The sequence below is a fragment of the Micromesistius poutassou genome (assembly GCF_964030765.1).
Source record: "Micromesistius poutassou genome assembly, chromosome: 19".
Taxonomy (NCBI): Eukaryota; Metazoa; Chordata; class Actinopteri; order Gadiformes; family Gadidae; genus Micromesistius; species Micromesistius poutassou.
In genome coordinates this window covers 1727797-1741827 of record NC_140289.1, presented here as the reverse complement: position 1 = coordinate 1741827, position 14031 = coordinate 1727797, and the positions used below count along the sequence as shown (strand labels likewise).

Sequence of the window (14031 nt, the reverse complement as noted above, 5' to 3'; positions counted from 1 at the left end):
ACACACACACACACACACACACACACACACACAGGGAAACTGTAATTAATGAAGAGTAATAGATGTAATGCATTCATTTTTATCATTGAAAAGGTCAAAGGTCATATGGACCACTAATTCACCAAGTCAGGTCGTTGTTAAGGCCTCTATTTTCCAATAGAGATGTTTGAGAGGATGGATTATTCAGACGTTCAGTTAACCTCCATGCACATGGAAATGTTTGATGAACGTTTTATCTTGCCTATCGTCAAAAAAGTAATCTTACATCAACATCAATGTCCAAAAGATGTAACAGAGGAATAAGTGTTAACTATCGGGCTCCATGCCTGTTCTTGCTCTTACAGCTATTTTCCTGTGGAGGAAATACCCCCCCCCCACCCCCCCCCCCAAAAAAAATTGGGAAAAGTCCCAGTTGTGGGGTGAAGATTCTGTTATTGATTCTATGTTCACCATCTTGCTGTGAAGCTCCATCTGGCCGACATTTGCCTACATAGATCACGATGTGTCCTATAGAAGCAACACATGTATATACTGGTGGTGGGGAGGTCTTCCCCGCATTATATTGTTTCCCCCTCCCCACCCTCTACCCCCCTTCTCCCCCACCCCCCCCCCCCCCCCCCCCCCCCCCCCCCCCCTGCCTCGGCCACTCTGTCTTCCAACAGTATAATTGTTATTTAATGGATCTAACATTCATCCTTCTTGACCAACTCCCACGGGGGGAAGAGGGTATTTGCACAGCTAAACACTAAACACAACAGTTCTCGCACACTCACACCCACACCAAAAATAAAAACACGCACACACACACGCACGCACACACACACACACACACACACACACACACACACACACACGCACGCACGCACACACACACACACACACACACACACACACACCACACGCGTGCACCAATCCCCCAAACCTGACGCCTGTGTGTTTGTGCTAAAAATTCAATTACCCACATTATTGATACGTCGTCAGGGTGCTAAACGAGTGGACGCGCTGCTGGGCTGGGGCTCCGGTGATTTCCCAGGAGGCCGCTTGCTCTCCGCGCCGCACATCTCCAGCTGGATCTCTGCTTGTCATCATCACCGGGTTACAGGGTTACCTCGCCCGACGCACCGAGAGGCAGAGACGCGTGCGGCCGTGCACGCGGCATCCCCACACGGCTATTACACGTTCACTTGTTGTCGCCGAGAATGATTTAACTTTTTGTTTTCGGCGTATTGTGATTGTTGTGTGTTATACAGCATGGCGTGTATCGAGGTTTCCCTTGTCAAGACTTAGTTGGCATCATTTGCTTATTTGTTTATCGTCGTTTGTTAGGCGTCAAGGTAACAGGGTGTGTAAAATACTTAAAATTAATTTGTTTCAGATTTATACAACTTAATTGATCGGGGGGGGGGGGGGGGGGGGGTGGATTGTTGTGACGCGATAGCTCTGCACAAGATAAATACTTTTACTTATGGAACTTTTACTTTCCATGGTGTTGCCAGATCCATGTTCCATTCGTCCGTCCGTCCGTCCGTCCGTCCGTCCCCCCCGTCCCCCCCCCCCCCCCCACAGAACCATCCGCTACAGAAACAGAACACGGGCCACCGTAAATTATACAATTGTAATAGGCCTACGGTTAAATCGGATGGATAGAGTTATAATATGACTTTATTGTCCCGGCATGGAAAGTGCTTTTGCCCTCACCTCAGAGACGGTGAAACAGTTTACCGTAAAACAAAACAAAAAAAAATCTGTTTGCTTTCAGCAGTTCATCGGGTCTCATTCAACAGAGCGACTGCCTTTGGTTCTACTGACCTCTCTAAGCTTTACTCTTCCATAATCTTAGAATAAACTATATGTATTTCCATTGGGGGACATGTGTCTCGCCCACAGGTGAGCCACGTGTCTCTGAGGGCCCCTGGGAGCCACGCTACTTCAGCTATGCTGGCGTTGTCCCCCGACTCATTACACCACTCATCTCCCCTCTCCCTTGGGGGACGCCACCGTTTCGACCGCCCCCCTCCAAGTTTGTGGCTCCGCATCACGAGACAACAGCTGAGGCCCCGGGGCCCGCCACACGCCAATCCCCAAGGGGAGCCTTAAGATAAGAGGAGGTGTGTGTGTGTGTGTGTGTGTGTGTGTGTGTGTGTGTGTGTGTGTGTGTGTGTGTGTGTGTGTGTGTGTGTGTGTGTGTGTGTGTGTGTGTGTGTGTGTGCGTGCGTGCGTGCGTGCGTGTGTGTGACACATGCAGCTCACGATCACTGCTCCTTTAACTGCTACTTAACAGAATCCATTTTACTTGATTGACTGAAGGAACTCAGCTTAAGGAAGACGGTGAAGTACAACAGTGATAAATCAACGGCAATCTGTTATCCATTTTATATTACAAAAACAGCCAACAGAAACTAAAATTTCCAAGACAAGACAAATGTCAAATGTTTCCATATCGTGGAATGGTCAAAATACAACTTACAGTAGCACATAACGATGCCTTAAATTTAGGGTAGTAGGGTATGGTCAGGGTAAAGGTTAAGTGTTAAGGTTAAGGTTAAGGGTTAGTAAAAGGGTTAATTGAGGGACATTATATTACATTTATTTAGCTAACACTCTTGTGTTAGCTAAAAATATTAACTGCTTGAATTGCTAAGATTTTTTATTGTATGGTTTTGTGGTTTTAGTTAGTTAATATTAGGGTTGGTTCTAGGGTTTGGTATAAGGGTTAAGGTTTAGGTTTTTGGTTCTAGGGTTTGGTATTAGGGTTCCATTGGTGGGGGTTGTTAGGGTTTCTTATATAAAAACAAAAATATATTAATAAAATGTAATCATAATTGAAAACCCTATCCCTAGCACTAACTCTAAGTAGGCTAGTATTAGTCATGATATAAGGGAAACCGTTACACAAATATAACTTTAAACGTTTGAATAGAATACGGGAATAATGATGACTATGTCATTTGTCTGGTGACATTCACCATTGAGGGGATGTTTCCTGTCCGAGAGAGTCACCATGTGTTAGGAAACAGAAATTACAACAGAAGCTTCGTAACTTCCTCCTATCTCCCCTAGGGGGCGATCGTAACCCAGTAACGTCACTGAATGACGTCATGTTTCTCAAAGACATATCTCCTACTGGCGCCGTTCTCTCTCGCCGGGTGCAGTGGCGTGCGCCTGTAATCCAAGTTACTGGGAGGCTGAGGCTGGCGGATCGTTTGAGCTCAGGAGTTCTGAGCTGCAGTGGGCTATGTCGATCGGGTGTCCGCGCTAAGTTCGGTATCGATATGGTGCTCCCGGGGGAGCCCGGGACTACCAGGTCGTCTAAGGAGGGGTGCACCGGCCCAGGTCGGAAACGGAGCAGGTCAAAGCCCCCGTGCCGCTCAGTAGTGGGTTCGCGCCCGTGAATAGTCGCTGTAGTTCAGCCTGAATAATACAGCGGGACTCAGTCTTTTTTGCACATTTCAGATTCTTTTCTCAAAACATGTAGGCACTGGTGGTCACTTTGGTTCTTACATGATCACAATAATCCGTGGTGGATAGTATCTTGTTTTCATTTTACAATCTGTATCCCATTTGGTATCATGTGTACAAGACTGCCTCCTCTTGGTCGATGGTGGTATTAATGTTTTTTGTTTTGTTTTGTTTTTAACCAGCGGGTCCACACCTATTTAATGGTCGACAATAAAATCAGGAATGAAACATGTTCATAGGGCTGCTACTAGTACTACTGATAGCCTACTTGAAACAAAATGATCATTGACTATGACAAAATTACGATGTGTAGGCCTACAATGTGCAATGTAATGTCGTTGGCTTTTCCATTTACTTTCCAACGCTTTAACTCAACACGGCCTCCAATATTGCAGTAGTCTACGTTGTATTTTATTCACTCTTTCCTTTTGCAATTAGCCTTCTTTAAGCCTGTTCCACAATTTGTATTAATAGGTAAAACACCGAATTCATTCATGCTGCTTTCGTATCCGGCATATGTTAGGAAATTATCTTTGCATTTTTATTTAAAAGTTAACCAGTCCGGTCTACATTGACTCTACTCTGATAATAAAATACAATTGGTTGTAGCAGAAAAAGGACATTGCTTAATTTAAAGGAGAAACAATACGTCCTAGTCTATAAAAGCATTAATATTAAATGGCTCGCTAACAGAAGACAATTGAGAGGGAGAGTTGTGAATTAGGTCTACTGCCAGTGCCATCTTTTGTTCGGTTCCAGGGTTTGTTTTAGGGTTAGTAGTGGTAAACCCAAACCCTAATTCCAATCCCTAAAATCAAAAACCAAACCCTAAATGTCATCCCATCGGAACCCCTAACCCTAACTCTAGATCTGAAAACCTAGAGGCGTTAATCCAACCTCTCCACGTAGCCCACCTGTATGACGTCACACGCGAACGAGCCATATCTCCTACTGGCGCTGCTCGCTCTCGCCGGGTGCAGTGGCGTGCGCCTGTAATCCAAGTTACTGGGAGGCTGAGGCTGGCGGATCGTTTGAGCTCAGGAGTTCTGAGCTGCAGTGGGCTATGTCGATCGGGTGTCCGCGCTAAGTTCGGTATCGATATGGTGCTCCCGGGGGAGCCCGGGACTACCAGGTCGTCTAAGGAGGGGTGCACCGGCCCAGGTCGGAAACGGAGCAGGTCAAAGCCCCCGTGCCGCTCAGTAGTGGGTTCGCGCCCGTGAATAGTCGCTGTAGTTCAGCCTGAATAATACAGCGGGACTCAGTCTTTTTTGCACATTTCAGATTCTTTTCTCAAAACATGTAGGCACTGGTGGTCACTTTGGTTCTTACATGATCACAATAATCCGTGGTGGATAGTATCTTGTTTTCATTTTACAATCTGTATCCCATTTGGTATCATGTGTACAAGACTGCCTCCTCTTGGTCGATGGTGGTATTCATGTTTTTTGTTTTGTTTTGTTTTTAATCAGCGGGTCCACACCTATTTAATGGTCGACAATAAAATCTGGAATGAAACATGTTCATAGGGCTGCTACTAGTACTACTGATACTTGAAACAACATGATCATTGACTATGACAAAATTACGATGTGTAGGCTACAATGTGCAATGTAATGTCGTTGGCTTTTCCATTTACTTTCCAACGCTTTAACACTCTTTCCTTTTGCAATTAGCCTTCTTTAAGCCTGTTCCACAATTTCTATTAATGGGTAAAACACCGAATTCATTCATGCTGCTTTCGTATCCGGCAGATGTTAGGACATTATCTTTGGTCCGTGTACGAAGTATAATTCATTTACAGTTGTTCACGTTCTATAATGAAACAGGCCAGTTTAGGGGGTATTGCCTAATTTCATTGTCCGAGACGTGCAATGCAATTCAGCGCGCCAAAGCGTCAGCTTGTTCCATTATCCAAATTGTACAATGATATTTGAACAAGGAAGTCGAGAGCCGGAAACAGAGACAGCTCGCCTTAAAGTAAAGCTCGCCTTAGAAGTAAAAGTCGTGCGTTTTGAAGCGTGAATTTAATTTAAGGAGAGCTAAACGAAATAAATAAACAAATAGCCTAAAGGTTGTTCAAAAGTTTCAACCATGCAACCAACTATATCATTCATTTGTTCACTTAATTTGTTATTATCGTTGTGCAACCAGGACTCTCGTATCGCAAGTTGTTTAATGAGAACACAATTCGGTGTTTAGCTAGGCTAGTTGCACACGTCTTTTTTATGTAGACTAGCCTAGTCAAGGCCTGCGGTTCGATGAATACTTTTCTATTAGATGTAGGTACCCAATGTGTTCGCGTTATCCATACAGCATGGCCTTTTCATGCATTTTAATTGCCCATAGATAGGCTACACCAGCGGTCCCCAACCACCGGGCCATTCAGATCTTAGCAGATCTTAGCTAGATTCCTGACCGGGCCTATGGCCGGGGACGGAACCCCGACCGCGGAGCTAAGATCTGAATATTAGCCCCAGCTTGATGATTCGGATCTTAGATTATGGTAGGTGAAAAGTTTGGACCCCTGGGCTACACTATCAATTGGAAATTGACAGTTTCTCGTCGGTGAGTTCGCCAGCACTACAGGCATCATGCACTTAGCACGTGATCAGACCACCGGAGTTGTTGAGACTAGTGCACTAGTTGAGACTAGTGCCGCGGTCAGTCGACCGCCTATTTATTTTTGTTCTCCCGTCAAACGGCTCCCAATTTACTTACTATTCCTCTGTACATATTTGTTTTTTCCTGCATTTTACAGATTTGTGAGGAGTTTTTCTGTATTACAAACAAAGATCTACTCGGAACATTCAGAGCTGCTGTAGAAAAATATGCGCCCCTACTGCTGAGTTTGTACCGCGCCTGAAAAACAGAGTTTGGCAAGGACCTGAAGGAGATACTGAGAAAGCTTGATGATGAGGTGTGTGCACAGTACAGTACCAAACAATACTTTTGCCCAGATGAAATTCAATCTGTTGAATTACAATTAGTCTTGCTATTATTAGAGCTATCTTTCTGTTTTTTCTTTTTTTCTTTGAGACCACCAACATCGTCAGACACGGCAAGGAAGCAGCCATGAAAGGACTTCCTGTGTTCCTACGTGAAGATCCTAATCTACTTTTCAAGCAGTGTCTTGTAAGTATTAATGGTCATTAATATACATTTTACAAGCATAGAGATACAATTGTAAAATGAAGATACTGTAATTGAAAATACTACACAAGTAGAAAATCTGAAAGTTTATTTCTGTTTCGCCCTCGGACTGCTTGAGAGAGGGAAGGGAAGTTAATTGCCTGTCTTATATAAAAGCTTATTGGTTGTGAAGTGAGTCCCTCTAGCACATTTGACAGGGGTTTCAGATTATACCATGAGGAAGATGCTGCTTTGATATACAGGTTGTTGTCGGCAGATGTTAGACCGAGGCTACCTGCTTTGGCTAGAACTAGGGGGCTAGATCACAGCCATATCACTCACCACCTGTCAGGTCATTCTTTTGATACTAGTGATTAGGTCTAGGCCTCTACAGGCTACAAGCTATTATTTTTCTTACAGTCCGAGTCAAATGTTCTGGGCCACATAACTACAAGGGTGATATACTCTTCTACATTGGGTTGGAACCATTTCCTTGGTTTTGTGGACATTGCAGGTTATGCTGGTGAGCTGGCACGCATCTCACAGGGGTGAATTATACCATAGATTATAGATAGATAGATTATACCATGAGGGAAGATGCTTTTATTGAGCTGGCTCCTCTTTGCTCTTTTATCTGTTTAAATGTGTGCTATGCATGATGGTGGAAGTTCAGTTTGTATTATTTGTTTAAATTTCTTGGTTGATGCTTTTGCCCAACAGAACGTAGAGTAGGTTTAAAGTTTAGGATCACTTTGAATGTTCTTGTTTTCAATGGAAACACACATGAGTTATCCTGCATAGGAAATATAGGAGACCAAATCCTGTCTTTATTCATTTTTTCCAGATTCATATGGCGGTCTTATCATGGTAAACTAGCTCATTGTCAGGTGTTTAACAGCGACACACACTCGGAGACAGTAAAGAAAGACGGGTCCTAGCTGCTACGCGCGTTTGATGTGCTCTCACCGTTCTCATGCACACAATTGTTTTTTTAATACATAAATTAAAGGCTTGCGGTTTGTCCACGATGCGGCCTATATGCGGGAAATTACGGTAGTGTAGTTTACATAGTTTTCATAGTTATCAGCCTACGTGCTGCTGAGAAGACCAGAGTTTTTTTACAACACCCTCAGGGGTCGCATAGCTATTGGATCATGAGGAGATATTAGCTAAATGCTAGGAAATGTTATTTGTTTAAAGGTCCCATGGCATGCTATTTTATGGATGCTTTAATAAAGGTGTTAGTGGGCCCCTAATACAGTACTTGAAGACATTCAAGAAATTCTGCCTTGGTGCAGAGTTACAGCCACTACGAGCCAGTCCCACAATGAGCTCTCCACAAACGTGCCGTTTTTAGAGGCGGGTCAAGGTGGAGGGTGGGAGTGTGGCCCTGAGCAGCTTGCAGCCACGGTACCATGCGCTAGTGTTTACAGTGGAACACTGAACACTCCGGGTGCTCCGGCGGGAGTCCTGGAGCTCTATATCTAAATAATATCATATTATATTTAGATATCTATATAATATATATTATCATGGTCAAAAGCTGTTTGCGCCTCCGTATGATATTATGAATCTCAAACGACTGCGACGGGTTCTCAGACGCCTCTGGTTCTTCCACTTCCACGTCAATATTAAGTTGGCTACAGACTCAACAGAGAAATGAAATGGAGGAGAAGGGGATTGTTGCTTGCGATTGTTGCCCGGGGTTGTCTGCGTCGGGTTGGTTGAGAAGGAATTGGGAACCGCGACATGGAGGAGAAAAGGATTGTTGCCCAGGATTGTCCGTCGGAGCCCCGCGGAACGCTGGCCGCCCCCGGGGCTGCCCGCCCAGCCCTGCTGCCACGGCAGCGGTCCGTCGGAGCCCCGCTGCCCGCTGGCCACCCCCGGGGCTACCTGCTGAACGCTGGCCAACCCCGGGGCTGCCCGCCCAGCCCCACTGCCCGCTACAGCGGGGCTCCGACGGACAATCCTAGGAAACAATCCTTTTTTCCTCCATGTCGCGGTTCCCAATTCCTTCTCAACCAACCCGACGCAGTCTAGTCTTTTCACCAAATGGGAGCTTTATGCAAGCTTGCGTTATTGTGTTGCATGTTATGCGCCATGAAGGCCGCCTCATACCTCCGGATCCGGACGAAATTTGTCCGTCCGTACTAAACGTTGTCTCCGGGACTACCCTTCATACCTCCGTCCGGTTTCAGTGTTATGGATGTTACGCAAAACAACCCCTAGAGGGCAGTGACTGTCGTGTATAAAATGACTGGCATCGACAATCGCAAACATGGTATCTGTAGAGGAGATGATTATGCTCTGTGTCATCGGCACAAAGTGTACGTCGAGGTGGCATGTGGCACCCCTCACCAACCTGCAGATTCTCTGCTCAAAATTTTAATTCAAAAAAGTTTTATTGACATAGAAAATATACATTTGCATTGCCAAAGCAGGTGAACAATAAAATTATAAGGTCAAGTATATAGTATAATATAAGTATAAAACGTTAAATACAAAATATATATACATATCAGTTATTATAGGCCTACTACTCGTGGTTGGGACTTCTGCCTCTACTGCGGCCTCGATCTCCGGTGGTAGTGCTCCGGTTTGTCCGGAGCACTCCAGATTCGTAAGCTCAGAGGCGACGGACCCACTGACGGACGACCTCCGGGACCAGACAAAAGCGTCGTATTTACCGTAGGGTGTGAATGGGCCTTTACACCAACAGCGGAACGGTTATCCAAATAACAAAGAACACTTTACGTTGCGTTACAGTGTGTATTCACACACACACATGTGGCGCTCGCACGGTCCTAGCTCATTGTCTCATTGGCGGGCCAAATTCTCTGGGCGGGCCAAGCAGAGAAAGGGGAGGTAACATGGTCGTGGGGTTGACGTTCAGTCCGTTATTCTTCATCATTTTGTGAACGGGAGTTTCTCTTTAGCGATGTTGTAGGCGGTGTTAAACTTGATGATCATTTGTTCATTCTCCGCCGAGCGATTGGTCTCATCTATCCGATTAAATGAGGTGGGGAGAGACTGGGAGCTTCATGTGATGCAGCGGTCCCTGCACGTCTTGTGCTTTTGGCTTTCATTGTGTAATTTTAATGACTGAACTTTGAATTGTGTAGACCCATTTACAAAATGCCTGCAACGTGTTTTGCCTGCAACGGACGGGCCACATGTCCTGCAGTACACACACCATGGTTTGTCCCTCATGACGCAACCACGGGAACTGCGCCAGCCATTTTTGTTGAAAACAATACTTTTTTTTTTTCTCCCCACTGCCCCCCGCCTCTTTCGCCAACCTGTCACTGTCCTCTTCAGAATAAGAATCTGAGATAAGAATCTGAGATTCTTTTTGCTTCCTCTGCTAACCCTTCTCCAGCACCAACAACAGCCTCATTTGTTTCCTCCTCAGAGACATTTTTCTTCTTAAAATAATCTACTATCGACCGCTTCATATCTGCTCGTCCTCCTGCAAGTAGCACCGGAGCGACCTCATTAAATTTTAACTCACACCTTAAGAAATTAGGTCGCATATGCAACCTAATAGGTCGCACTCTGGAGCCCTGATCGCCTATCAGTGGAGCCACGTTCACCTTACCTTCTCCGATAGCCGTCGCCGTGTAGCCTACGATTACTTATTGAGACATTGGCTAAAAATTACAACTTCTTGGTTATTTATTTTAATCTAGACTATAAATATTTCCCCTAAACATCAAATTAACCCTTCTCGTAGCCTACTTAGGTGTCATGTTCAGACTGTGTCTATTGTTAAAAGTCTGACTGATGACTAATGCCCAAGGGAAAAAAGACCATACACGTATGATTTTGTTTATCAATTAAAGAGTTTTCTCTTTCATAAAAAATGAATCAGACGTTAGCAATATAAAAATAACTTTGGTTACTTCTTAGACTATAACTTATAATACATTCTGAATGTTTGCATTCAAATCCTAGCAGTACGCAATAATTTGTACAACATTTGAACAACAGACTCTCAGGAAGATCCTCCAACAGGAAAATTCATATTCAATATTCATATTAAAATATCAACAGTGAAATCAGGGAAGAGCCATTAAAACATCTCAAATATTACGGTAAAAGTATACATTTTGTATTAGACAATCTTTAATATCTTTACTTCTTACACTATATAGCGTATAATAAATTCTGAATACATTCTGAATGTTTGCATTCAGAGATGGTTCATCTTCAGTACGTTTCGTTTGGTGGGTCTGCTGGGCGGTGTCGGTGGGGTGAAGACGAACAGTGTTGGGATGGAATTCGGCTTGAGCTTCATAACACCATCAGCTCTGTGACTCTTAACTGTGTCTCATCGAAGTGGTCCTACAAACGGAGTCAGACATTTTAATGCAATTTCAAAGAGAAAGTAAATGATGGTAATGGATTTTCACAGAATGGCATCTAACCAATGCATAGTTATTGCATGGATTACATAAGCGTTTTGGCACCATGCTGTTTGCACTAGACTCTAGACAAGAGTAACATAAATCTCTCCAGCAAACATGAACTGACCATGTATTATCTGTAACTCGAGAAATAGCTGACCAAGCAATGCTGCAAAAGGGCATTTGTTTGCAATATATCCACATGATTTCCGTGCAAAGTTAATCACAATCTTTCTGACATGCATGAACATAAACAAAGACAATGCAGCCGGTGTTTTGAAAGAATGCAGGGTAAAATGCGTCAGTGCAGAAAGATAGTACGTCAAGTAGGCTAGCCTTGCAATGATGTAGTATTAATAGTTGTCATTATTCTAAAAATTTCATCGATTTTCACAGAATGGCATCTAACCAGTGCATACTTATGCATACTTAAAAGAGCCTGGTGGAAAAATACAGACGGCAGATGCAGGTTGTTTGTCCCGGAGTTCAGTGCTAGCATTAGCATAAAAAAGGCGCAAAGAGCTAGCGAGCATCGTGTAGCTTAACACTACTAGGCTAAGTTCAAATCAAATTCACTTTGGTTAGTACTTTTTTCGAAGCATGCCATGAATTGATGGGGTACAATAATATTTTCCAAATGTGTTTTCTTTACACAGTCCATGATAGAAATGTTCTTACCTCACACAACAAGGAAAAATTATTCGGCTTCCAGTTCATCCTTCTGACCCTCTGCTCCCACAATTTACTCCTAGTAGGGTCCTGAGGGAAATGATGCAGACGTTTACCACGTCCGGGCCTTAGAGAGCAACCATAGGCTACACAACACAACATTTTCTTTCGAAAAGTAATGATATTACAGATATATATCCCTCTCTTTTAAGTTGTCGCACTTGCCTTGATAGCATGGTAATGACGATTGATTAATGTTTGGTCTGTAAGATGGCGTACACAAAACACGTGACTACCTTTGAACCAATCCACGACAGAATTGTCCTGAACGTTCTAAACAGAGTTGGCGGAACTCTCTCTATATACGGCTCTGGCCCTGGGAAACACTTGTGCTGAGGAATAGTGGATGTCACATTTCCTACTCTGGCCACCTGTGATCGGTTCTTTTAAGCAATCTTACACAAGATGGCGTTCTTGAATGTCATTGGTACGCAAAGCACAGCCGTAGGAACGAGGCGCTTGCGCCGAGTTCCGAAGTCCTGTGCTTCAAGTACCAATAATGACATTCAAGAACACCATCGAGTGCAAGATTGCAAATCAATAACACAAACCATCTTCATTATCAACAATATTGTAAAATGTTTTCATATTGTGGGTTCATTTGCCCTCAAATTCAAGCTTTCTGCCCGAGTTCATCTCCATCAGAAAATAGTTCCTATAGTAAAAGCGCCTCGTTCCTACTGCGCAAGTGAAACAATGTAACAGTTGAATGCTGTTATGGAAACTAGGCTCATGAAAGTAGTTTCAGCTAGTTATCGTAGCGATACTTTCTGTAATTAGGCACATTATTTTTGTCCGTTCTTTCACCAGGCATTTAAACACACTCTAGAATGGGAATTGACCAATCGGAGTGCTTGCTTAAACTTGTGTGTTATTGAATACCACATTAAGTCAGCTTTACAAATTTTCTCATTTTTCCCATGGACAGCACCAGATAGGCTTGAATGACGGGGATATGGATCAGTATACACCGGAATGGTCCTTCAACAACAAAGCTAAAATGACAGACAACTTCATATTGGATATGACAATCCAATTTGAGATGCCTGGCTCCCTACAAGACATATAGTATGTGATGTGAGTTTGAATTGAAAATCATATTTCTTAATGTCCTCAAACAGGAAACTGATCCAGATGACGTGGCTGCCAAGGGAGTCACTGTGGGAATTCTGTATGTCCTGTGTGGCTGAAGCCTCATCCCCCAAGATCCAAAACATCGCACTCATCTTAGAGGAATCCATAGTAGTAAAGGACCTTCCGGATACTCCCATGGCCTACCTTCTCGGCCTCCTTTATGCACTCAATATTTCCTATCGGGAGGACCTTAAGTACACCTTTGAAACACGTGTTCCTGGATAATGGCCCAAAATGCTCTGTGTGCAATCTCTAAAGAAAAAGCTTTGTCTTGTCTAAACGTTGCAAAAAGAAAAGTGAAATAAAGAAACAGGTTTTCCCTCTTGGAGTCAGCTCTGATTAGCAGCTGTGAAATTTGACAAGTTCACATAATTGTTTTGTGTTGTGTTCTCAGACTAATTGCTGGTTAATAACTCAAAAGTTTGTAAAATGTGTGTTACACCCATTTGTAAGTTATGTAGTTATTGCTAATAAGGCAATGTGAAATTTGACATTGATTTATTTTATTTATATTTTTCTACATTGTTACATTGCTACATTGATTGTTCTAGCAAAATGTTAATGCAGAATGTATTTTCAAGTTAGACCTGTGAAGCCATACGTGTCAAGACAGCTGTGAATGACATGTTATGTGAATTTTAACATAACTTTTTCATGTTAATTCTCTTGATGCCCATAGTCATCTCTGACCAGCAGCTGGCAAACTAATGTTTTAAGTGTTTATCACACATTTTATTGTCTTAAATTGTATTTTAGATGCATCTGAGCAGGGATTATTGTTCTAGCACAAGTGTAACTGCAGAATGTTTTTCAAGTTATACCTGAATATTTGGCCATATTGTTGAATTTGAAATTCACATTTTGATCACTGACTAGCAGCTGTGAATGACATGTCATGTGAAATTTAACACTGAACTTTTTCATGTTAATTCTCTTGATGCCCATAGTCATCTCTGACCAGCAGCTGGCAAACTAATGTTTTAAGTGTTTATCAAGTGAAGAATGGGGAGATCGCACACTAGGGCTGAGAAGTTCCAAAAGTATTTTAAAAGCCGAAACAACAATTACAACACAACTTTTCGGGTCTAGCCCTTCATCCGTGTTCCTTGTACGTGATGCGTCACAGGGCGCAGCGGCCTTTTATAGGCTCGCCTGCCAATCACCCAATCACCCC

General features: G+C 43.4%; 1 long non-coding RNA gene across 1 annotated transcript; it reads left to right on the top strand.

The window, feature by feature from the left end:
• Nucleotides 1-6320: 6320 nt before the first annotated feature.
• On the top strand, nt 6321-13027 carry LOC311364163. Its single transcript, XR_014639137.1, has 3 exons — nt 6321-6376; nt 6496-6591; nt 12845-13027. It is a non-coding gene; the product is annotated as an uncharacterized lncRNA (long non-coding RNA).
• Nucleotides 13028-14031: the final 1004 nt, after the last annotated feature.